At 43.4% G+C, this 22238-nt stretch overlaps 1 protein-coding gene across 5 annotated transcripts in view; it reads right to left on the bottom strand.

The window, feature by feature from the left end:
• Positions 1-22238, bottom strand: part of FGGY (FGGY carbohydrate kinase domain containing) — a 372408-nt gene that overhangs the window by 294819 nt on the left and 55351 nt on the right. Inside the window, exon 1 of one of the 5 annotated variants that reach the window (XM_045026486.1) lies at positions 12040-12116. The exons of the other annotated variants lie outside the window; for them this stretch is intronic. The gene's annotated coding sequence lies outside the window, so the exon portion shown is untranslated. Of the gene's footprint in view, positions 1-12039; positions 12117-22238 lie in introns of those variants that run through there. 5 annotated transcript variants of the gene reach the window in all.

Here is a 22238-nt window from a genome sequence, read left to right as displayed (position 1 = left end):
TTGCACTGTTCTAGTATAAGAATGAGTTTATAATAACTAACTATAATTAATAAGTAATGAATAATAAAGAAATCATCATTTGTTTTCTGTGTTTTTAGCCCACCCGTTCAGATCGTGTGTGTGTGTCTGTGTGTGTCTGTGTCTGTGTCTGTGTCTGTGTGTGTGTGTGTGTTTTGGATAAGCAAGAGGACAAGCAGAGGTGCTGATTGTTATTTTAGTCCAGTAATCAGTTAATAAGGTGGTTAGAGACGTTAGTTGTAGAAGAGAGGTTCTTTGAAGTCATTGTCTGGGGAACACCACAGCGGTGGTTAGTAGCAATCTGATGGCATTTAACAAAACCCCTTGAGGCTTCTGTCTGTCAGCTAGCTGAGAGGAGGGAGCAGACATCTGGCCTGAGCTGGTGAAATGAAAACAAGGGAACAGGTAAGAGTTCCCACCTATAGGCCCTTTCCAATAGGAGAAGTGCATAGGGTCCCCTTGTAGCATTTCACCAGTGTTCACTTTGGTGAGACAAGGCTTTGCTCAATGTTCACTTTTGGTGGAGGAAAAACATACCTTCCCCGCAACTAAACTTAAATAGCTAAGCTGGGGGGCGGGCGGCTATGATCAGAACGGGCTTCCTCCCAGCTCTCTTAAGGCGACTGTAGCCTCCTCTGGGCTTGCATTAACCCTTTAGGCCACAGTGCAGGGCTGAGGGGTCTGTGTAGTCACACATCTCTCTTCCTTCTCAGTTCCTAAGCCCCCTTCCTGGCATGTGGCTAGAGCATCCATAAAGCTAAGCTCAGTGATAAGTGGGAAACACCATTTTCCCTGTAAGAGGTCCTTAAAACCTCCCTGATCCTCTTCATTGTCCTAGGGGCAGGGCCCTTTGCAGACATGGGTGAAGAAGAGGCAGGATTTATCCCTGTGAACCCATCAACAATTTTCATTTGCTAGCAGAAGGAAACAGCTACTTCATCCATTCCTCTCACTACAACGCTGAGTGGTCTGAATCCAGACCGGTGTGGTAACAACTAAAAAGCCATTAACCATCTGACCCTGGCTAGACGGCCTTTGGTGCACCCTATCCATTTCCTAGCAGAGAGGTCCACACCACAAAAACCACTCTCGTAATTGGTACGTGCAGCAGAGAGGTCAAGGACAGAAGGGGCATGAAGCTTAAATAACCTCCTAATCACCAGAGAGGTAAACCATGATGTGGGAAGGCAAAGTGAGACATTGCCGGGGGAGCTTGCACAGCTGCTGTTGGGCCTGTTTAATTGCCAGCGGCTAGGCTTCCATTTTCCACTGCTGTTAAGCTGGCATCTATGAGGAGACATAAATAAGCCCTGTCTAGTGGCCGGCAGAGAGACGGCTGACAGTCTCCGTGAAGAGAAGGGAAACCACAGCTGCATGCCCTCGGTCCAGGGCTTGCCAGAGAACATGGTCATAAAGGAAGTGTGGTTGGTTCTGAATTATAGACCAGTAAATTCCCTAGGGCACTACAAGAGATGCACTTTGAGGTGTTTTGGGGTAGCCTTCAGTAGGAGCTAAATCCTTCTTAGGGGATGGAAGATGTTACAGAAACTGATGAGGGGGGAGAAAGGCTCTTGGCTGATTTTGATTAGAAAAAGCCAGGTTCTCTCAATCATGGGACATTCTAGATCCTGGCAGATAAGCCCTGCACCCAAACACAGCTCCTCTGACCTGACAGCACAGATTCATTCAGAAATTTAAAAAAATCCTCAAATGTAGGAGCCAAGCCTGCAAACACATGCATGTGTAACTTCACATATGTAGGAAACCACATTTGAGTTATTCATGTGCATGAGTATTTGCAAGTGTGAAGTTGCACTTTCTGGAGGGAGCTCAGTCCAGAAATTCACCCCAGGGTGGCTCAAATCTCTCTACGATAGCTCCCTTCACCACAGCTTCTGAGCACTAATCAGCTACATTGAATATAGTACTCGCAACACTCTTGTCTGAGAAGGAAGTATTGTCATTCCCATTTTTATAGAAAGGGAACTAAGAAAGGGAGGGGTTTAATGACTAGCCCAAGGTGAAGCCTGTGGTGAAGCCAGGAAGTAAATTCAGATATTCTGAATCCCAGTCCAGGATGGCCTTCACCACAATCTCATCAATTCTCTAGGGACATTCAGGAAGCCTCTCTATGAACTCAGAATGAGTTTCAAGTTGATAAAAATGGAGCACGCCATTGCTCAGGGGCTTACTGCAGATGTTTCTCTTGGCTCTAGTGGCATAAGGACATTTTGCAGAACTGGGGATCTGACTGTGAAGGGTCCCATTTAACAACAAGCTTCCCACTCAGAATTTCAGTGGAAAATAATGCTTAGCTACATCTGTGTCCAAGAAAGTATTTACAAACCCTTATTATCTTTATGCTGGGAGTAGTATGGCCAGAAGCACAATGGGATTTTTCGTTGACTGAGGACAGCAGGACTGAGCCCCCAGTGTTTGAGCTCAGAGTTGGAATTCATCTATGGAATTCCACTTTCATTTATTCTTATTCTTTCATTAATCATTCCAGTCCCCCACCCCCAGTCAGTCTTCTCCGTTTAGACTGTAAGTTCTTTAGGGTAGGGTCTGTGTCTTCCTATGTTATCCATATTGGGCTGCATTAGTAGGAGCATTGCCAACTGATCGAGGGAAGTGATTATGCCCCTCTGTTCGGCACTGTGAGGCCACATCAGGAGTATTTTGTCCAGTTTTGGACCCCCCACTGCAGAAAGGATGTGGACATATTGGAGAGAGTCCAGTGAAGGGCAACGAAAATGATCAGAGGGCTGGGGCACGTGACTTACGAGGAGAGGCTGAGGGAACTGGGCTTATCTAGTCTGAAGAAACAAAGAGGGGGGATTTGATAGCTGCTTTCAACTGCCTGAAGGGGGGAGGGTTCCAAAAAGGATGGAGCTTGGCTGTTCTCAGTGTTGGTAGATGACAGAACAAGGAGCAATGGTCTCAAGTTGCAGTGGAGAAGTCTAGGTTGGATATTAAGAAACACTATTTCACTAGGAGGGTGGTGAAGCACTGGAATGGGTTACCTAGGGAGGTGGTGGAATCTCCATCCTTAGTGTTTTTTAAGGCCCAGCTTGACAAAGCCCTGGCTGGGATGATTTAGTTGGGGATTGGTCCTCCTTTGAGCAGGGGGTTAGACAAGATGACCTCCTGAGGTCTTTTCCAACCCTAATTTTCTGTGATCCTGTGTGTCTGGACAGCGCCTAGCACCAAGAGATACCAATACTAGGGCCCTACCAAATTCATGGTCCATTTTCGTCAATTTCATGGTCAGAGGATTTTAAAAATTGTAAGTTTCATTATTTCAGCTATTTAAATCTGAAATTTCATGGTAGTGTAATTGCAGAGTTCCTGACCCAAAAGAGGAGTTGTGGCGGGGGTTGCAAGGTAATTATTCAGGGGGTTGCGGTATTGTTACCCTTACTTCTGCACTGCTGCTGCTGCTGGCGATGCTACCTTAAGAGCTGGGCAGCTGGAGAGTGGCGGCTACTGGCTGGGAGCCCAGCTCTGAAGGCAGCACAGAAGTGAGGATGGCAGGGTATGGTATTGCCACCCTTACTTCTGCGCTACTGCCTGCAGACTTGGGCCCTCAGTCAGCAGCTGCCACTCTCTAGCCGCCCAGCTCTGAAGGCAGCACAGAAGTAAGGGCAGCAATACTACAACCCCCCTAAAATAACCTTGTGACCCACCCTGTAACTGCCCCAATTTGGGGAACACTGGTTTCCCCCCAGTGAAATCTGTATAGTATAGGGTAAAAGCACACAAAAGACCAGATTTCACAGTCCGTGACACGTTTTTCCAAGGCCATTAATTTGGTAAGGCCCTAACTATGAACACAAAAACACAATAATAATCATCCTGATTTGCTGTCAAGAAGGGTATCAGCAGAGCTCTTTCCTAAACTGCATGGCACATCTCTAGCACTTCCTAATCTAGGGAACTCTTCATTGTACGTTCCTTTTAGATACAGGTGCCGACATCTTTTGAACCTCTATGTGGAACAATTCTAATGACACCTAAGAAGAGAAATTCACTGTTAAAGAAAATAGCTGTATTCCTGCCTCCAAATTCAATAGCCACCCCTGCCCTGTAGATTTGATAAACAGCAGTCAGACTATTGTAATTAAGCTAAAATGTTTGACTAAACAGAGGATGGGATTTAGGAAGCACTTTTTTTGAACAACAAACTAGTTTTGTCCCACAAGCAAATTCGTAGCCATTTTCAGGAGTCTGAGTGTTATAAATCCATCATAAATGTTTTCTTACAGCTACAGGAGCTGACACTTCTAAATCACTGAGACCTAAAAGCATGCCAGAAGAAATGAGTGCCATCAAAACACACCAGAGAGAGACATATTGCAGTTGTTTCTCTAATGTACCTGACTGCTGATGGAATGATATTAGCTCGCTTTCCCTGAGGGAAGCCGTGTGTAAAAATGAGTTCATAATGAACAAATGTCTGTCCATAAAGCAGTTGATTTAAGTGTATCAATTAAAAATTAGCCTGCTATCAGTGGAGGGAGGTTTTGAAATACAGTTAACCCCAAAGGGTTGATCTTCCAAAGGTTCAAGCAAGTATCTCTGATGGTGTTCCCCACTTCCAGGAAAGGGTAAATTACACCCTCTTGTAACAATATGTTTATGTAGAAGTAAATCCCTGCTTAGGTCCATGTGGGAATAGGTTAGTTCATAATAGAACTGGCCAGAAAAAAAAATCCCCCCCGCCCAGTAAATTTTTATTTTTGTCAAAATAAAAAAAAAACGGTGACAGAGAACTGAAAAATGTTTGGCTGAAAACCAAACACTTTTGTTTTTCAGACTGTTTTGCTATTTAAAAAACAACCATTTTTCCCAGAAAGTAACACTGTCCTCAAAACTCAATTTTCTGTCCAAAACATTTTGATGAAAAAATGTTGACTGGTCCTAGCTGGGTGCAAGTTACCCCAGAACCAAAGTGAAGGGACACCAGCTGCTGTCCTTATGTGGTGAGGGAGCAAGTCCCAGGAAGTGTTACCTAAGTGTTTATTCACCCATATTTAAAAAAAAAAAAGGCATAGTCGGCCTGAGAGTTTCAAGTGACTAGTACTTTGGGGCACCCCACAGCTGAGGGACCTAAAATCAACAGTCACTCTTAAAACTCTTGCCCTACCCTTTCCCCTCTCCCTCCTTAAAGAATACATTTTGCTCCTATAATTCTTTTCAGGATTTTGTGACACAGTCGTGCACTCACAGACATCAACAGGAGTTTTGTCAATGACTCTAATAAGAGAAGCGGCAATGAAAAGAGCTAACAGAACGTTAGGAACCATCAGGAAAGGGATAGATAATAAAAGACAGTAAAGATCATAAAGCCACTATATAAATCCATGGTACCCCCACACTTTGACTACTGCAGGCAGTTCTGGTTGCCCCATCTGAAAAAAGATATTACAATTGGACAAGCTTCGACGAAGGGCAACAATAACGGTTAGGGGAATGGAACAGCTTCCATATGAAGAGAGACTAAAAAGACTAAGGCTATATCTACATTATAGCCAGGATCCATGCTCTGAGATAGATCCACTGGCAGTCAATTTAGCAGGTCTAGCGAAGACCCACCAAATCGACAGCAGATCACTCTCCAGTCGACCCCTGTACTCTACCCCCAACGAGACGAGTAAGGTCAGTGACCCCCTGTGGTGTAGACCCTGCAGTAACTCAACCTAAGGTACGTCGACTCCAGCTCCATTATTCACGTAGCTGGAGTTGCGTAGCATAGTGCAGACATAGCCTAAGACTGTTCAGCTTGGACATGAGATGTCTAAGAGGTGAGTGGGATATGATAGAGATCTATACAATCCTGAACATTGTGGAGAAATTGAATAAGGAAGTGTTATTTACCCCCTTCACCAGGGGTCACTCAATGAAATTAACAGGCAGCAGGTTTAAAACAAACAAAAGGAAGTACTACTTTTCCACGTGTTGACTGTGCAGTGTGTGCTCGTTGCCAGGGGATATTGTGAAGGCCAAAAGTACAAGGATAAAAAAAAAAGGAATTAGATAAGTTTCTGGAGGATAGGTCCATCGATGGCTATTATCAAGATGGTAAGGGATACAACCATTTGCTACAGGTATCTCTAAATCTCTGACTACCAGATGCTGAGACAGGACAACAGGGGATGGATCACTCAGTAATTGCCCCATTCTGTTCATTGCATCTGAAGCATCTGGCACTGTCCATTGTTGGAAGACAGGACACTGGGCTAGATGGACCGTCGGTCCAACCCAGTATGGCTTTTCTTATGTTCTTAAGAATAGAGCTCATCATGACCTTTGGTGCTTTGAACAGTATCAGATACCTGGAGTGCTGTGTAATTAAATGCTTTGAGATCCAGATAGGACATATATTTAAATTCCAAAACATATTATGATGCCAGAAAACATTATCTCATTTTGAATGCGTCAAAGTATCAAACGCCAACATAAAAAAAAAAGATATTCTGTGTCTTGGTGCAAAATTATAGAAAATTAAAGAAAACTGCACTGCATTAAACAACTAGTGCATTTAAATACAAATGTGCTGAAAAGAATTAGCTGCTTCTTGATTATAACTAATACCAGGTTAGCCTGGCTTTAAAAAAAAGAAAAAAAAAAGATTTTTACTTGATATAATGAAATGCTCCGCAAATGTATTGTTAGTGCATAAATCTAAAACAGGTCCTTTTAAGAAATGAGATGCTAGAAGCTTTTAAAATACCAGTGCCGCCGTAGGCTGGAGTAGTGCAATAACACACGTGGTTTCTGATTTCTCAAACGCCCTGTGAGGTGGGTAAATAAGTATTTTACCTGTTTTAACAGGTGGGTAACGTGAGGCACAGTGAGACTGAATTAGAGGTGATTTAGTTCAACCAGCAGAGCGGTTCATCTGCAAGGCAAGAGGACAAGGCACTTCTCTGCTCCCCCATGCCCGCGGTTGCGGCAAGAATGGAAAGAGGAGGGCACAGGCCACCTTCATGCTCCCTATATTCTGGTTGGCCCCTGGCATCAGTTAGAGCAACTCTAACTATGCTCTGCTTCTTGGAGGCAATGCGGAGCCGTGACCTGCTGCAGCACACTGTGCTCCAGCCACACCTCCTCCCTCAACCCTCACTGCCGTTATCCCAAATTTGGGTTATATGACATTTCTAGAAGCCAGTGGATACCAGAGCTGAATCAAGGCCCTTGTTTGAACTAAACATGAAGCTACTTCAACTATTTCCTCAAAATATTTCATTTAATTAAATTGTCCCTAACTGTGAATGCAACCGTAGTTGGTATTTGTAATCAATACATTAGTTACAATGGGATCCCCGGTATGCTTTTATTTTATGCTGTTCCTATGTACAGTATTAGAGAAAGCTTTGGGAATAGTTACTATCAAGCTCCCAGAGCTACAGCTACTTAGCTATTCAAGGGACAGCAATGTCAAACCATCAAAGTAGACCAGCAGGTCTCCATGACAGCACATTGTTTATTACCAACCCAAAGCCCTGTGGCACCTAGGGGTGTGGTGCTCAATTAGTTAATACCATACAGCCTGCAAATTCAGATCTCCTACATTCCATTTATCATTAACCAGCAACATATGTCTCTGTACATTAAGTGCTTGGAAAGTAATGTTCTCACAAAGCCTTTGGTTAATACTGACAATTGTCAAAACACTGTACAGCAGGCTAATGCATTTATGTTTTATAAGTAGCAGCACAGCATTTTTAGCAGGGTTGTGAGAAAAAAAACTGGCATTCCTACTCTGCTCCAAAATGTAGCTTGCATACACTATGCAGGGTGAAAATGTACCCACTTCTTCAGGTTTGGCTTTTTTAACAAAGTAACTCAAAAGTAACTATGCAAATCTCAGCCTAAGCCTGCTTAGTCTTGGCTGGTCTCCTGGCTGACCCTTCCCTTCCTTCATATTTCTGAGTCTCAAACCTTAGATCCTTGTACTTCAAGTGCCTCTCTGACCTCCCATGTATCCAAGGTGGAATATCAAGCTACCTCTACAATGAGTCAGCACGACACACGTGGCATCCCTCTGCAGGCTTCCAACACTCACTGAGAGGGTGTCTCAGCTGAAGAACCCAGACCCCAGCCATACTGTAACCATATACTGTTACAACTGGTTATCAAACTTCTATTACGTTAATGGATTCCTGATGCATTGGATGAGAGTAGGATTCGGTATTGCAATACAAACACAAGCGTATACCTATTGCATGTTGAAAGCCTGTAGCCATAGCACTAAAAAGTTTAAAGACATACTTTTGAGACATCCAGATATGGTCTACATTTTGCATTATAATGCAGACAGATGTTCTATATGACTTTATGACCATTTATTTCCACTTTGTTTTCAAGTGCCCATGCATGGCCCTGAACAAAAAGCATGGGTAGTGTTTTGGTGTGGCTGAGTTGAAATTACAGTGTTTGTTCTGCAGAACCTTGCATAGAAAACGTGCTGTTTTGTGTGAATTTATACCCCATAATTTCACCTAATTGTGATTTTCAGAGAAATGGCCCATCAATAACAGTGAATCAAATTCAAGCTATTTATTAACAAAGGCATGATCCTGGACCATTGAAATCAATGTGATTTAGGTGCCTAAGTTAGGTTAGTTCTTGTGCTGTCAGTTGGAAAGCGTAGAGGCCACAGAACATGTTCTGATCCTCCGTGATGTTCAGTCCTGAGCCAAATCTGGTAAAATGCCTGTGAGGGAGAGGTATCCGACTCCAGCTAGCCATTGTGTTTCAGGTCTTCCAGGGCACTTTTCCATCTTGCCTTCTGCAGTGGGCTTTGCTTGGATGCCAGCAGGCTAAGTGGTCAGGTCATCACCAAAGAGTCTCCCTGAGCCTTGAGGCAGCTCTTCTGGGCAGTGTGGGAGCATGGCAGCCAAGCCATAATTTGTCATCCCCAGGAGTCCTCCCAGGTCTCTCGGAAGGCTGGGGAAGACGGAAAGCTAGGGAGACCTGAGGCATCCCTCTCTACTGGGTCCTGGCCCAGGGCCCCATAGGCAAGAGGTGTCTCATTCCCTTCCGGCTGCCACTCTGTATCAGCCTCGCCGGGGTGCTTCCTACCTTACCTGTTTCCTTTTGAAAAGGGGTCATCTCACCATCTCCTTGACATGGCCGCTTGCTCTTTGCTGTGATCTGTGGCCGCTGGCTGTTCCACCTCAGCAGTGGTCTGCCTCTTCCTTTGACTTGGCCCTCTGGCAAGGTCATTTCCAAGTCCCTCCCCTTCTGGGGATAAAAGCAAGGAGAACTGACAACAAACAAATTGAGTTAATACGAGAAAGAGGGGAATGCCTCCCATGCACGGTGACTCAGGATCAGACCCTCCCTTCCTTCAGGGAGCGGCCTTCAAGTAGTAGTCATCTGGGAAGCTCCTGCCTTCAGGCAGCTCTTTCCTCAGGAGCTGAGGGTTGAAGGTCTGTTCTCTTCCCTGGTCAGCCCACCAGTGAGCTGTTCGCTTCTCCTTTTAAACTCCTTCTCCATTCTGTGCATTCCTTGCAGGTGTAGCAGGGTGGGGCTGGCTGAACCCAGAGCAGCTCCTTAACCCTTTGTTGTCCAGTGTGGGATTTGTATACCCCACCACACCCTTCTATTTGGGGCATGGCCCCAGCCTTCTGCTTACAGTCTCCATAGTTCAGGGCTTCAGCTGGTGTGGTGGGTGCTTCCCAGCTCACTCTCAGTGTCCAGTAGTCTCCCACTTACTCAGGGGGAGAGGGGATCCCGGCTGAGTCTCTCTCACTCAGTCCCAGTCCTTCTCCTGTAGATTACTCTGTCACAGCTCCTGCATCCTGTCTGCTTTCTTGTAGCCAGTCTCTCCTCCACACACACCCAACCCGCTGGACTGCCAGAGCTCCCCTTTTAAACAGGTCCTCCATAGGAAGCATGTATGGCAGCTGCTGAGGGGTGGAGTCTTCTTGGCTCAATACTGTTCTATCATTCCTTTCACCTTAGTTCAGGGTCTGTAAACCACACCTTCACTGGGTCAAAAGTGAAGATGCTTCTCACAGGAAAGTTGGTCGGCATTCGGAGCAATCTGTAAGCACCTACGTTGGGAACGAATATTTATATTGGGCTCTTCAGTTGATCAAAGGCAGATATAACATGATCCAATGGCAGGAAGTTGAAGCTAGACAAGTTCAGAGTGGAAATAAAATGTACATTTTTTACAGTGAGGGAAACTAATCATTGGAACAATGTACTAAGGGTCATGGTGGATTCTCCACCACTATTTTAAAATCAAGATTGGACGTTTTACTAAAAGATATGCTTTATGAATTATTTTGGGAAGTTCAATGGCATGTATTACACAGGAGCTCAGACTAGATGATTACAATATTACCTTGAGGCCTTAGAATCTAGGTCAGAATACTGAGTGCCAAAGCTTTATCTACCCTTTTCTTAGTGTCTGTACTTATCAGGGTGTTCAGTTTGCTAAAGACATTCTTAATGAGGCACCCCCTTGCTATTAATGTTTTTGTAATGTGGGCTTCAAGTTCTTTCTTATTGCCAACACCTGGATGGCAACATTGACCTCACTGATGAGAAAGGTCATTCACTTAGTGAAATCTACTCCAGTTCTGCTCAGGTAATCAATGCAGAAGTGGAGTGCACTGCATGCTGGAGTGAACATTTCCACCAGCTGCTAAAGGCACCCCCAATTTTTTGGGACCCAGATATTAAGAGATGACCCATTCGGTGCACAACAATCCTGGAGAATTCATTGTCAATGAGATCCCCACAGAGCTGTGAAGAAACTTAAGGGAAATAAGTGACAGGAATCTGTGGAGTTGTGCAGAACTGATAAAAGACACTGAACCAGCTATGTTTTTGTGGCTGCAGGAGCTGTTCATTATCATCTGGAAAACAGAGTCAGTCCCATCTGATTACCACTGTGGAAACATAAAGGCAACAAAGGACACTGTTGTAATGATCACAACATTACTCTTCTATTCATTCCAGGGAACATTTTTTATTCTGTCTTGCTGGCCAAGCAGCTGATATCTTAAGCAGTAAGAGAAACCACAACAAGCTGGCTTCACTCACGGCCATTCCACCATGGAGCAAACCTTCACAGTGTGCCAGCCTGCTGAGAAGGCATGAGTATTCAAGTGCCTCCTTCACATTGCAGGTCTAGGCAGCATTTGATTCTGTTGACAGGGAATGGCTTTGGCTGATCTAGAAACTTCTATATGACGATGACTCTTCAAGCTGGGGTCCTGTAAATGGGAAGAGAACTGCCTTCTTCCAAACTAGGTCCAGCATTTGACAAGGATCCGTTGCCCCTGCAGAACTCCTCTATGCCATCGCACTAAGTAAATGCAGTTTAGGCAGATGTCTTGATGAAAAGAACCTCATCCACATCAATTTTTGCCAGTGACATAGCACTAGTCATTGAACCAAGGGACAAGCTGGTTGTAGCACTTAAAGACCTGAAAAGCTCTGTGGCCCCAAAATAAATAAATAAATAAATCAGCCTGACAATTAATAGGGGGTAAAACCAAAATTCTTCCAGTCAGCAATTCTGAACATGCAGCAGGCTCCAGCATCTTCGTGGGCGACAACCCAGTCAAGATTGGCAGTGATTTCACTTGCCTTGGCACTGTTGTTGTTAATAAGGCACCCAGGCATGTTTGAAAATCCCAGTAGGCACCAATCTGCATCTTGAGGCACCTATAATAATAATAGGAGATATACCTATCTCCTAGAACTGGAAGGGATCTTGAAAGGTCATTGAGTCCAGCCCCCTGCCTTCACTAGCAGAACCAAGTACTGATTTTTGCCCCAGACCCCTAAAAGGCCCCCACAAGGATTGAACTCACAACCCTGGGTTTAGCAGGCCAATGCTCAAACCACTGAGCTATCCCTCCCCCCTCCTAAACACCTTTGAAAACCTGACCCTAAGTCATGTTTGAAAATGGAGCATTTAAATAGTATCCAGAACCTGTTAATCTCCCCAGCTGCTCATAAACATTAATGGGTTGTTGAAATTGTAACACCCACTATAGGATGACTCCTCCTCTCGCCATCATCTGCTTCCCTTCCTCTCTTCTCACTTTGCTGCCATCCAATGAACAGCTCATCCTGTGATGGGCTGTTGACATCAGAGGTAAATTGATTGTGACAGAGTGAGACACAATAGGCAGGGGAAGTAGAAGAGGGCAGCATGCAAACAGAAACAAGTTGTCAGATTCCAGACATTGCTCCTGAACTGTGACTGCACATTGTACCTAGTGGGTTTGATATGATTACTGTGAAGAACTGCATTATTCTGGTCTTGCCTCAACTAAATGTACACTCTTCTGCTGCAAAGAGTTAGCCGTGCTCAGCATGCATGTTTTAAATTATAGCTAATTCATTTAGATTTGCCTAGTCTTGGATCCACAGACAAGATGACTGCAGTAGGTCTTTTGAAATCAAAAGCATGCTTCTTTGGGAGATGCACATTGAAAAAATGCTTGTGCCTCTGAAGTGTTGAAATACAGTGCACAGCAACCAGTAAGAACTGAGTTCCTTTTTAGTGGAAAGGTTTTGAAAAACACCACAAAACAGGTCCTTGCACCTTAAGAAACAAGGTTCGGGTAGATCAACTACTAGTACTTCCTCTGAAATGCAGAGGACTGACCGCTGCCAGAACCACAATTCCAACATAGTCAAGGTTCTGTCCATAACCTACAAGAAAAAATATTCTTACATTTGTATTAGACGTTAATGCTTGAAGCTACTGTACCAATAAGTTTGCATGTTCAAAAAGAGGTAATGAAGTTACCATCCTGTACCGTTCAAATGTAACATGAGATTTTTTTTTTAGGATGTGATCTGTCAACCTGTCTGGCAAACATCTGTCTAGTAGTAACGTCCCCATCTGCTGAAACAAGCCTAAATAATGCAGCAGCCTATCAATAATTAATAGGCCTGCAGGTCAACAAGTTCAAGATTGTTACAGGCAAAGCTGATCTAAAGGAAACGCTTCATTCTGCGCGGACAGTGATAATGGTGACTTTGTATGAAAATCCACACAAAAGCATGTTTAATGAGATCAATGTTAAGGCACAACTTACTTAGGGCTGCTCTGCCCCAAAAAACTTACAGCAAGCAGCACCAGGGTATCTTCCCACAAAGTAACACATTACTCAGCATGAGGGAGAGAGGCACAACCTGGCCTTTAATGAATGTCTTAATAGGGTTTCAGGATGCACATTGCATCATCAAAAAAGCCAAAAAAAGGGTCTATTAACAAGACACGCAGGGCTAGGTTTTAAGCTTAACCACCTAATTGCACCAATTCTCTATAAAAAATATCTGACCTGAAACATTTTTAAAATCCCCACAAGATGCAAACAAAGAGTCCAGTCCTGCAGCCCTTTCTCAGGGGAGTGGTTCCACGGACTTCAGTAGGACTGTGCGCTTCTGTAATGGCAGGAATCAAATGAAGCGTGACATTCTGTCGTCCTCCCCACACACCCATATATGCACACGACATCTATTGCTATCAGTGGGAGTTATGCACACATACCTAAGAGCAGAACTGAGCACACAGGAGCCTAAGGGAGTTAGGCATCCAATTCTCATTGATTTTTCAATGGGAGTTTGGACACCTGGGCACATTTGAAAATTCCAGCCTAAATGCCTACAAAATATCAATTGCTGGGTTTGGTACAAGTTGATGGTAAAAGTACCTGCGATCACCTGCTGCCTTGGCCTTGACAGAGCTTGAGTCTCTGATGTAAACTATAGTACTTTATAAATGAATGAAAAAAATGGAGCTTATTGTGCAAATCACTAAGGAGAGAGGATGCACACACAAAAAACCAACCCTTTGGATATGTGATCAATCAGGTTTGCTCTTTTCTAAGGTAGATCCCAAAAACCATAACATTCCAGGACTACTGCCACATTTAGAACCCTCTCCTGAAGCCATATCTTCAGGGGCCCTGGTTTGTAAAATCCAAACCCATCAGATGGGATTATGTGGACTTCACCATCTGCAGCCATGATTGTATCCATGTAGCATGCATAGGTGTTGATCTGAGCATACAAACAGTCTCTGACAGAAATGTGTGTTTGTAACATTATTACTGATTGTTCTCTGTATAAAATAAAACTTAAATATGATTTGGCATCTGCCCAGACCTTGGTGCCAAGGCAGATTATATTCCTGAAGCAAATATACTGTAGCTGTTAAACTTGTCTCAATAGTAGTAACCCAAGTACACAATGGAAAGAAACATTTGCTTTCAGTTAGCTTTTTTAAAAATCACGTCTTGTACGTTTGATGGTAAACACTGTGGTTACTTCTTCAGAAAACCCCAGCCTACTTGCAGCCAGCGCAGGCATGAAGAGAAACAGAAAGTAGGAAAGGGAATCACACGTTGAGAAGGGAATTCTAGCAAACCAGTCCCTTTAAAAGGGGACCACACAAAAAAAAAACCCATGTTAATGTTTACAGTAAATTTGCTTTTAAAAGTTGTATTAAACTAATTACTGGAGCATCTGTCAAAGGGATTGTTCTTTAGAGTAAAGCCTTATTGCACATGAGGCTGTCTTTGCTCCTCAGTGTATTTTTTTAACTAAAGGCACTGATTCTGCCCTTATTTAAACTGGCATAAAGCGGGACTAGCTCTGCAGAACTCAGCAAGGGGCACCAGTATAAAATGAGATCACAAGCAAGCCAAAGGAATTTGCGTGATCGGTTGCTGAACCAATCTGCATTCATAGGTGTAAGGCTGGGCTTTTGTCACTGTTGTCAAATGTGTCATACAATTGGCTGTCTGCATCTTATATATGGCCATGGGTCTTTGAGTAAAGTTTTCAGATACACCTAAGCAACCTCGGGAGACTAAGTTCTCTTTTCTAAAGTGCCTTGGGCACTTAGGAGCCTAAATCAGAGGGATTTAGACTCCTAAATGCTTAAGACACTTTTGAAAGTGGAACTTAAGCTCTTCGTAAAGTTTTGCCCTCTCTCTCTCCTGGGCCCAATCCTGCAGTCACCAAGATTAATGCGTGCCCTGTATTGCACAGGTGTTTTTGTTTTGTAGAAGGATTCAAGCATGGTTATGGGAAAGGTAGATGGAAGGGGTAGGCTGTTGAACAGACTTCAGTGGGGGTATGTCTACATTAGGGACCTATGCACTGCTGCAGCTAAACCACTGTAAACACCTAACGTAGCTACCAGCACAATTTCTTCCAGCAACGCACACAGCTACAAAGGTGCACATTTCCGTAATGTAGGTGGCTGACAGAAGAATAGGAGTTTAGTATCCAATCCTGCTCCCACTGAAGTCAGTGGTTAAACCCCCATTGACTTCAGTGGGGCACAGGGATTTCCCTACACCTCCCCTGAATTTCCCCAACACGCCCACCCCCAGTTTTGTGAACTAGTTACATGCAGTGTTGCCTATTTAGTGATTGTTCGTACATTTGCATTGAAATTGAAACATTAATACACACTTTCAAAGCATATAAAGTGTATGATAAAATACGTGTATCTGAAAAAGTAGAATAGATTTGAAAAGTATGAACATAGACTAGCTTCCTTATACAGCTGTTGTTTTTTATGACAATGTCAGTGCATTCATTTGGGTGATGTTGGCCAACCTAATAATTTCAAATTATGATTTGTAAGCAAAGTCTAAATGAGCTCTCCCTGATAACCAGTGATGAGCTGCGGGGAAAGGCTTCAGGACCAGATTGTATTTACATTCACACCTAATCTACCTAGGTATCCAGCAAACAGAGCTGTGTTGTCCAAGTGATAGATTTTGGCTGGGGTTGGGTTACAGATCACTTGAATGTGGGGGGTAATGAAATTTTGTTATTCTTATTGTATGAGTAAAGGGCAGTAGAACTGTACTTAGCCTGTGCTGATCGAGGGCATCAAGAGAGAGGGCGGGGACAGGTGTTTTGCTTGATGGTCTGCCTGAGTCACAAGTACTATTTGACCTGCCCTTCTCCACTGTTTAAAGACAGAGCTGTTTAGGCTTCATAGATAGTCTTTTGTTTTGTTAAGTGATCACTACAGCTGAAATCACTGATAATCAGATCTAAGTGCTTAGACCTGCTGTGGGACAGTGTTTCTGTGGAAGAGACAGCCCAGCCTGCACTAGCAGTGATTTTCCCCCACTGAGAGCTCAGCTGAAATCACTGAGAGCTGGATGGAACCTCAAGATACCAACTCACAGTGGCAGGTGGCAGCAGAAGATGACGGTGCAGGGCCATTGGCGACAGAGCGATGGAGTGAATGGTGGCACAACCAACAGCGGTGGCCAGAGTGATCAGTGAGCAGCTGGAAGAACAAGCAAGGTGCCTTCTTGCCCCTCACTTAGGAGGTGAACTTATGTGAAAGCACCTCTGAACTCTGAGTCTCCACTGACTAAGGACAACACTGGTGAGTGTTAATGAGGCTGTTAAGAATGCTGGAGACACAACACAGTTCATGCGAACAAACATGGCTGTGGCATCATACTTTCTATTTAAGCAAGAGATACAATGAAACCCCGCTATAACACGATGATTGGGGTCCAAAAAATTTGATCGCGATAAATGCGGGGTCGCGGTATAGCGAGGTTTACCATTTCAAGCCGGTCAGTTTCAAGCCGGTTAATTTCTCTTGGGCAGAAAACGACTTGCGTTTGCGAACTGCCCATAACAGTAACTGAAAGGGTGCGGCTCCAGCAGTGGGGGCTCTCAGCCATGCAGCGAGAGAGGGAAACACTTGGGGAGAGCAGGGGAGACGTGCAAGGGGCAGAGGAAGATCGAGGAGCAGCTGGGGAGGAGAATGGCTCTTCTCGCCAAAAGAAGAAGCGGCGGTGGGGGGGGAAGAGGCAGTGGGGAAGGCACATTCCATTTTTTGTTTTTGTTTTTCTTCAGAGGTGCTCATTTTTGTTTGTTTGTTTGTTTTCTTTTTTGCACTTCGGCGGTGCTCTGGCTGCCTTTTTTTTTTGTTTGTTTGTTTTGCTTGGGGCGGCCGGAGCCACCTTATGATCGCGTTATATCCAAATTCACATTATTGCGGGACGCGTTATAGCGGGGTTTCCTTGTACCACACACAACAAACTGGAGGCCAATGTTAAATGCATTGTCACTTGTTCATCCTGAAGTTGAACACTGGTTCCGAACAAGACCAGCAAATGCTCACTATCTTTCTGTAAGAAACAATTAACTGGCTAGAAGCATGTGGTGCAACAGTGAAAGACTCAACAGTTAAAGTGAAGAACTCTTTCACCACATTCAAAAAATTTGCATACATGGCTGATGAATGCACCAATGCAAATGGACATCAAGTATTAAGTCATTGTGTATGTTATCTTGATGTCAGTGGTAGGCCAGTAGATGCATTTCTAGATGTTCAAGTTATAGATGACACATCAGCTGTATCTCCGACAACCTACATCTTAGAAGAGTTAAATGCTTGTCAATTGGACCCCAAACAGATGGCTGCTTGTGCATTTGATGGAGCTGCAAACTTCTCTGGAAGACATGGTGGAGTACAAGCTTTGCTCAGAGAAAAGTGTAACTCTAATCTCTCCTATACACACTGCAGAGGCCATCTACTCCAACTAGTGCTAGTACGAGCTGCAGACTCTTCAAAAGACATTTTAAAAAGCTATAAATTTAATGTCTTCATTATATTTTTTTCAGCAAGATTCCAAAAAGACTGAATGTCCTGGAAAATATAGAAGATACACTGGGACTCAAGTTCAAATTAGTCCAACCTGGGAAAACTCTCTGGCTTTCTCATAAGCAATCTTTGGTTGTTGTCTTAAAATTACTCCAGCCGTTACACTGGCTTTGGAAAGTATCTACCAAGGTGGGAGGGATCTAAGTAGTGAGACTGGTGGATTACTTCTGCTACTACATTCAGAAAAGACTATTAGCATTCTCTCTCTTGTAAGTCTACTTTTGAAACCACTTGGGTCATTAAACAATGTCATCCAGGCATCTGTTACAACAGTAGTAGATCTTTCTCCAGCAATAGAAGCTACATTTGGATCAATCAAAGAGCTATCCATTGAAAAAGTACTGGAAGAAGCAAAGTCCAGAAGTTGACTAATGAGGGCATTTATATTGAATCCTTAAATGAAGAGGACAAGAAGTGTTTGTTAAGACAACTGAAAAAGTACACAGACTTGATTCCTAAAAATCTGCAACAGTGACCTCTAGATTCTACTCAACCTCTATGTAGCTTTTACAGATCACTGTCCTATAAAACACCCACAGTTGAGTGGAGTGAGGCACTACAAGCAATGGGGCTGCCATGTGCTCAAAACAGAATAGAGAATTTGAACACGGAGTGGAATATCATACAATGAATGAATGAATGAATGATTTGAATTCGACTTTTTTTTTTTATCATCATCTCTAGTGGCTCGACCTGATCTTTGTACTATGTTTCCTGGGATGAAAGAAGTAGGAATTCATCTCTTGCTACTCCCAGTCACAACAGCTACAGTTGAGTGTTCTTTTTCATCACTAAATAGAATTTTGTGTTCTGAAAGAAGTCACCTTCTGCCTGATCATGTGAATGAACTAATGAGCATATCAATTGAAGGAATGGAAGTACCGGACACACGAGAAGCCACCAAAGATGAACACATTGCATTCAAGAAGCTCATTAACAGAGTTGTGCAAAATTATAACAAGAACCCAAAAAGGATGTAGATCTAGTGCTTCATAGAAGGTTTGAAGAGCCAAATTTCATTACTGTGATGATTTTAAAACACGAGTTAAATCTAATAAATGGTCATGAAACATTTTTCAGTTTTTACTATGGTGCAATACAGCCCACCTTCACCCTCATGGTCTCACCCCTCATCAGCCCTGACAACCCCCCCTGTAAATTCAAACACCCCCCCTAATTTCAATTCCTGGGGAAAGCACTGATGGGGCTGGAGTGACCATGCTGAGAGCTACTCAAATGAACAGATGCTTAGTGAGAGCTGGAGGCCTGATTTTCAAAACAGCCTAAGGGAATTAATCACCCAACTCCCATTGAAACAGAGTGCATAACTCTCTTAGGCCCCTTGGAAAATCCCAGTCCTGATCACCTGAGGTGTTGAAAGGTTTCCTGCATCTTTCCCAACAGTAAAATAAATAAAACAATAAAAGCTATTTTAAAAAAAAAAATCTTTGCAAACCCAACCCAGTTCTGCAGATCAGTTCCCAGAATAATAGCAGCAACCCCTATGCTCATCACACCACAGGTTGTGTTCTAGTTAGTGGCACTGAAAATGAGAAAGTAAATTTTATACTCTACTATGTTAAGGCCCCTAGCTTTTAAAATTGTGTTTCCCTGACTTTTTGCCTCCTTCTCTTTTGAAACCATCACCACTCTTGCTGGATTTTCTTCCCACAAGGCAAAATGCCTGGTTGATAATCGAGACTAACGTGCTGCACTGTAAGAGGTATTGTACTTCCACAGCAGAAGCTGGAGGAAATTAATTCACATCTATAGTACATTTTATATGGACAGTCACTTGATTCCCAATTCCTTTGTTACACACCCATATGTTAGCGGGGATTATTCCTCCCTATTCATGCCTCACAGTCTTTTAATGGATTTAGGGCACAGCTCTTAAAAATGCATAAGGGGGAATAGGCATCACATGATTTTGCTATGGATATTTTATGAGCAAGTCTGGGTGCATGCTGAGTGCTTGAAACAAAAGACTGGACAATTCATTACTGCGTTAGGATGCATATTAGCATGTACCGCATGCAAAGTTTATGAGAGAGCCTAGCTGCGCATGGGGGAAAAAAGGGGGCATGAGAAAGACTCCATGTTCCAGCAAGTGGGTCAAGAGAGCACAAATATTCATTGCTATTAAAGAATTGGAATGCACTCACTCACTCCGGAAAAAGAGCTGGAAAGAAAAACAGATTTAGGAAGTCATGTCTTCCCCCTTTCCCCTGTTGTTTTTCATTTTGGGTTTGTATGGCAACGTATTGACCTAAACGGTTATCTTGCTGTCATTATGCTGTTGCAGCTAAGGATCTTGCATGACTATTTCATGATTTGATACTGCCTGGAACAGTGAGCATGAGACCTTTTTAGTATCAAGGAGAACGGCTGGTTACAGATTTGTCAAATACTATTGATATGTGGAATGAATCCTCCCATAGGGAGTGCCCCACACTAAGGAAAACTTCAGCAGGGAAATTTTTGGTCTCTGAGTGGGGCAGGACTGAAAATCTAGTCCAGTATTTTCCATCCCAACAGGGGGAAACTGCACTATCACCATTCTACTGTAATCTGACAGAGGCAATAGTGATAAATGGTAGATTAAGGGTCGACCAAGATCCTGGATTCCAGGGGAATCCCAGAACAGTGTTTCCATGTGCACCACAATATCAGTCTGAATTCCCTATAAACTATGGGCCAGGTCCTGCAAACACCTACCACCAGCTATAGTGCTTTCCACTGGGCGTAATCTCATTTACTACAATGGGAGCAAGAACGACATCTGTTTGTAATACCGGGCCCTTCATCTGTTCCTTGGAAATGATGGCACAGTGAATATAAATGAAGCCATGAATCGTTCTCTTAATCTCAAAATCTCCCACTCTACATTTGTCTTCCCCACCCAGTTCTGAATCACAACAAAGCCCATTTTTGTTTATTATTACTACTAAATATTAATGCTATTTTATCCTTTGTAGTATCTTCCATCTGGGGAGCTTAAAGAAATTCACAAAGGATAAGTCTGAATAACAGAAATCTAAATGCTAGCTGTCAGACTCGCACCAGGCATCAGGAAGTGTGCTTTTCAGGCCGGACTTGTCAAAGAGAGCATGGAACCTTACCTATTCTACACTAAGAAATCACATAGCCAGCCCCTGGAAAGTCAAAGCCTTAGATCCAATCTCACAGTTTATGGCCAACACTGATCACCATAGTGGTCAGGAAGGAATTATTTCCTCCACACACTGTATTATATATGAGGAATAGTATCAGAGGGGTAGCCATGTTACTCTGGATCTGTAAAAGCAGCAAAGAATCCTATGGCACCTTATAGACTAACAGACGTTTGGCAGCATGAGCTTTCATGGGTGAATACCCACTTCGTCGGATGCAAGGCCCACGAAAGCTCATGCTGCAAAACGTCTGTTAGTCTATAAGGTGCCACAGAATTCTTTGCTGCTTACATGGGGAATGTTTGGTCTCTTCTATGCCATCAGGTATCATATACCGCCAGAGGCAACATGAGTGGTCATATGTGGCAATAATATTTTGCATGTATATAGTACTGTACAAATATTACAGTATCTTGCTACCTGGGATACTAGAGTGCTATTTATGGGAAAGTTCTTACTGAAGATGTTTCATAGTACAGCACAGTGAATATCCGCATGATGTGGTGGTTGCTATAGGAACTTCATTTCCCATCAGCTGTAGAATAAACAGGCTAATTAATTCTCTACATCACCTTACATCCCACACAACCCTGGACCACCTTTCAAAAGTAGCTGGAAATAAGGATATCATCTTGCAACTACATAGCATTTTCATCTTCGCAGCATGCTACAAATATTAAACTAAATAAAACCAAGGATAACTCCATGAGGTAGATAAGTTAATAGCATTACCCCCATTCTGCAGGTGAGATGAAACACTGAGTAGTTAAGTGACCTCTCTAAGCCCTTAGAGGCTTTGTCTAAAAACGACAGCATTCTGATCTCACGCTTGGTGGTGATTTTCCACCGTAGCCCAACTCCATGAATCATGAGCAGCTCAACTTTCATTTAGAAAAAGCCAACTTCTCAGTCTCAGGGTGGTGGGTTAAAGCTTGAAACCATGACGTAAGGGTAGCTGAAAGGTTCAAAGACTAGAGGCCAAGGAAAATGAGACCCATTTATTACTGAGTAAAAGAATCGTGTGATTGTCAACAATCTCGTGTTTTTTGAATGCTTGGACTTGCCAATACTGACTCTAGTAAAACCAGAACACACGTCCAGTGGCTGCAATGGGGGTAGCTGTTGTGTGGACAGGACTCAACTCATCTAACCCTGTTTGTGACTAGGCGTACATTAGGAGCCCTGATTTTTCCCCTAGGGTAGATGCGGCCTGCAGAAGCTAGCAGCAATGCTGGAATTAGGGCTCAGGAGTTCCTGGCTCCCAGCCTGTCTTCAGTCCACTACAGACTGCTGCTTCCAGGAAGTGATCTGAGCACAGATCTTCAACCTGAAGTCCCCTCACTTATGGT

Source organism: Mauremys mutica, chromosome 8 (genome assembly GCF_020497125.1).
Source record: "Mauremys mutica isolate MM-2020 ecotype Southern chromosome 8, ASM2049712v1, whole genome shotgun sequence".
NCBI lineage: Eukaryota > Metazoa > Chordata > Testudines > Geoemydidae > Mauremys > Mauremys mutica.
The sequence above is the reverse complement of the archived record's forward strand: the minus strand, read 5'-3'. Positions and strand labels throughout refer to the sequence as shown.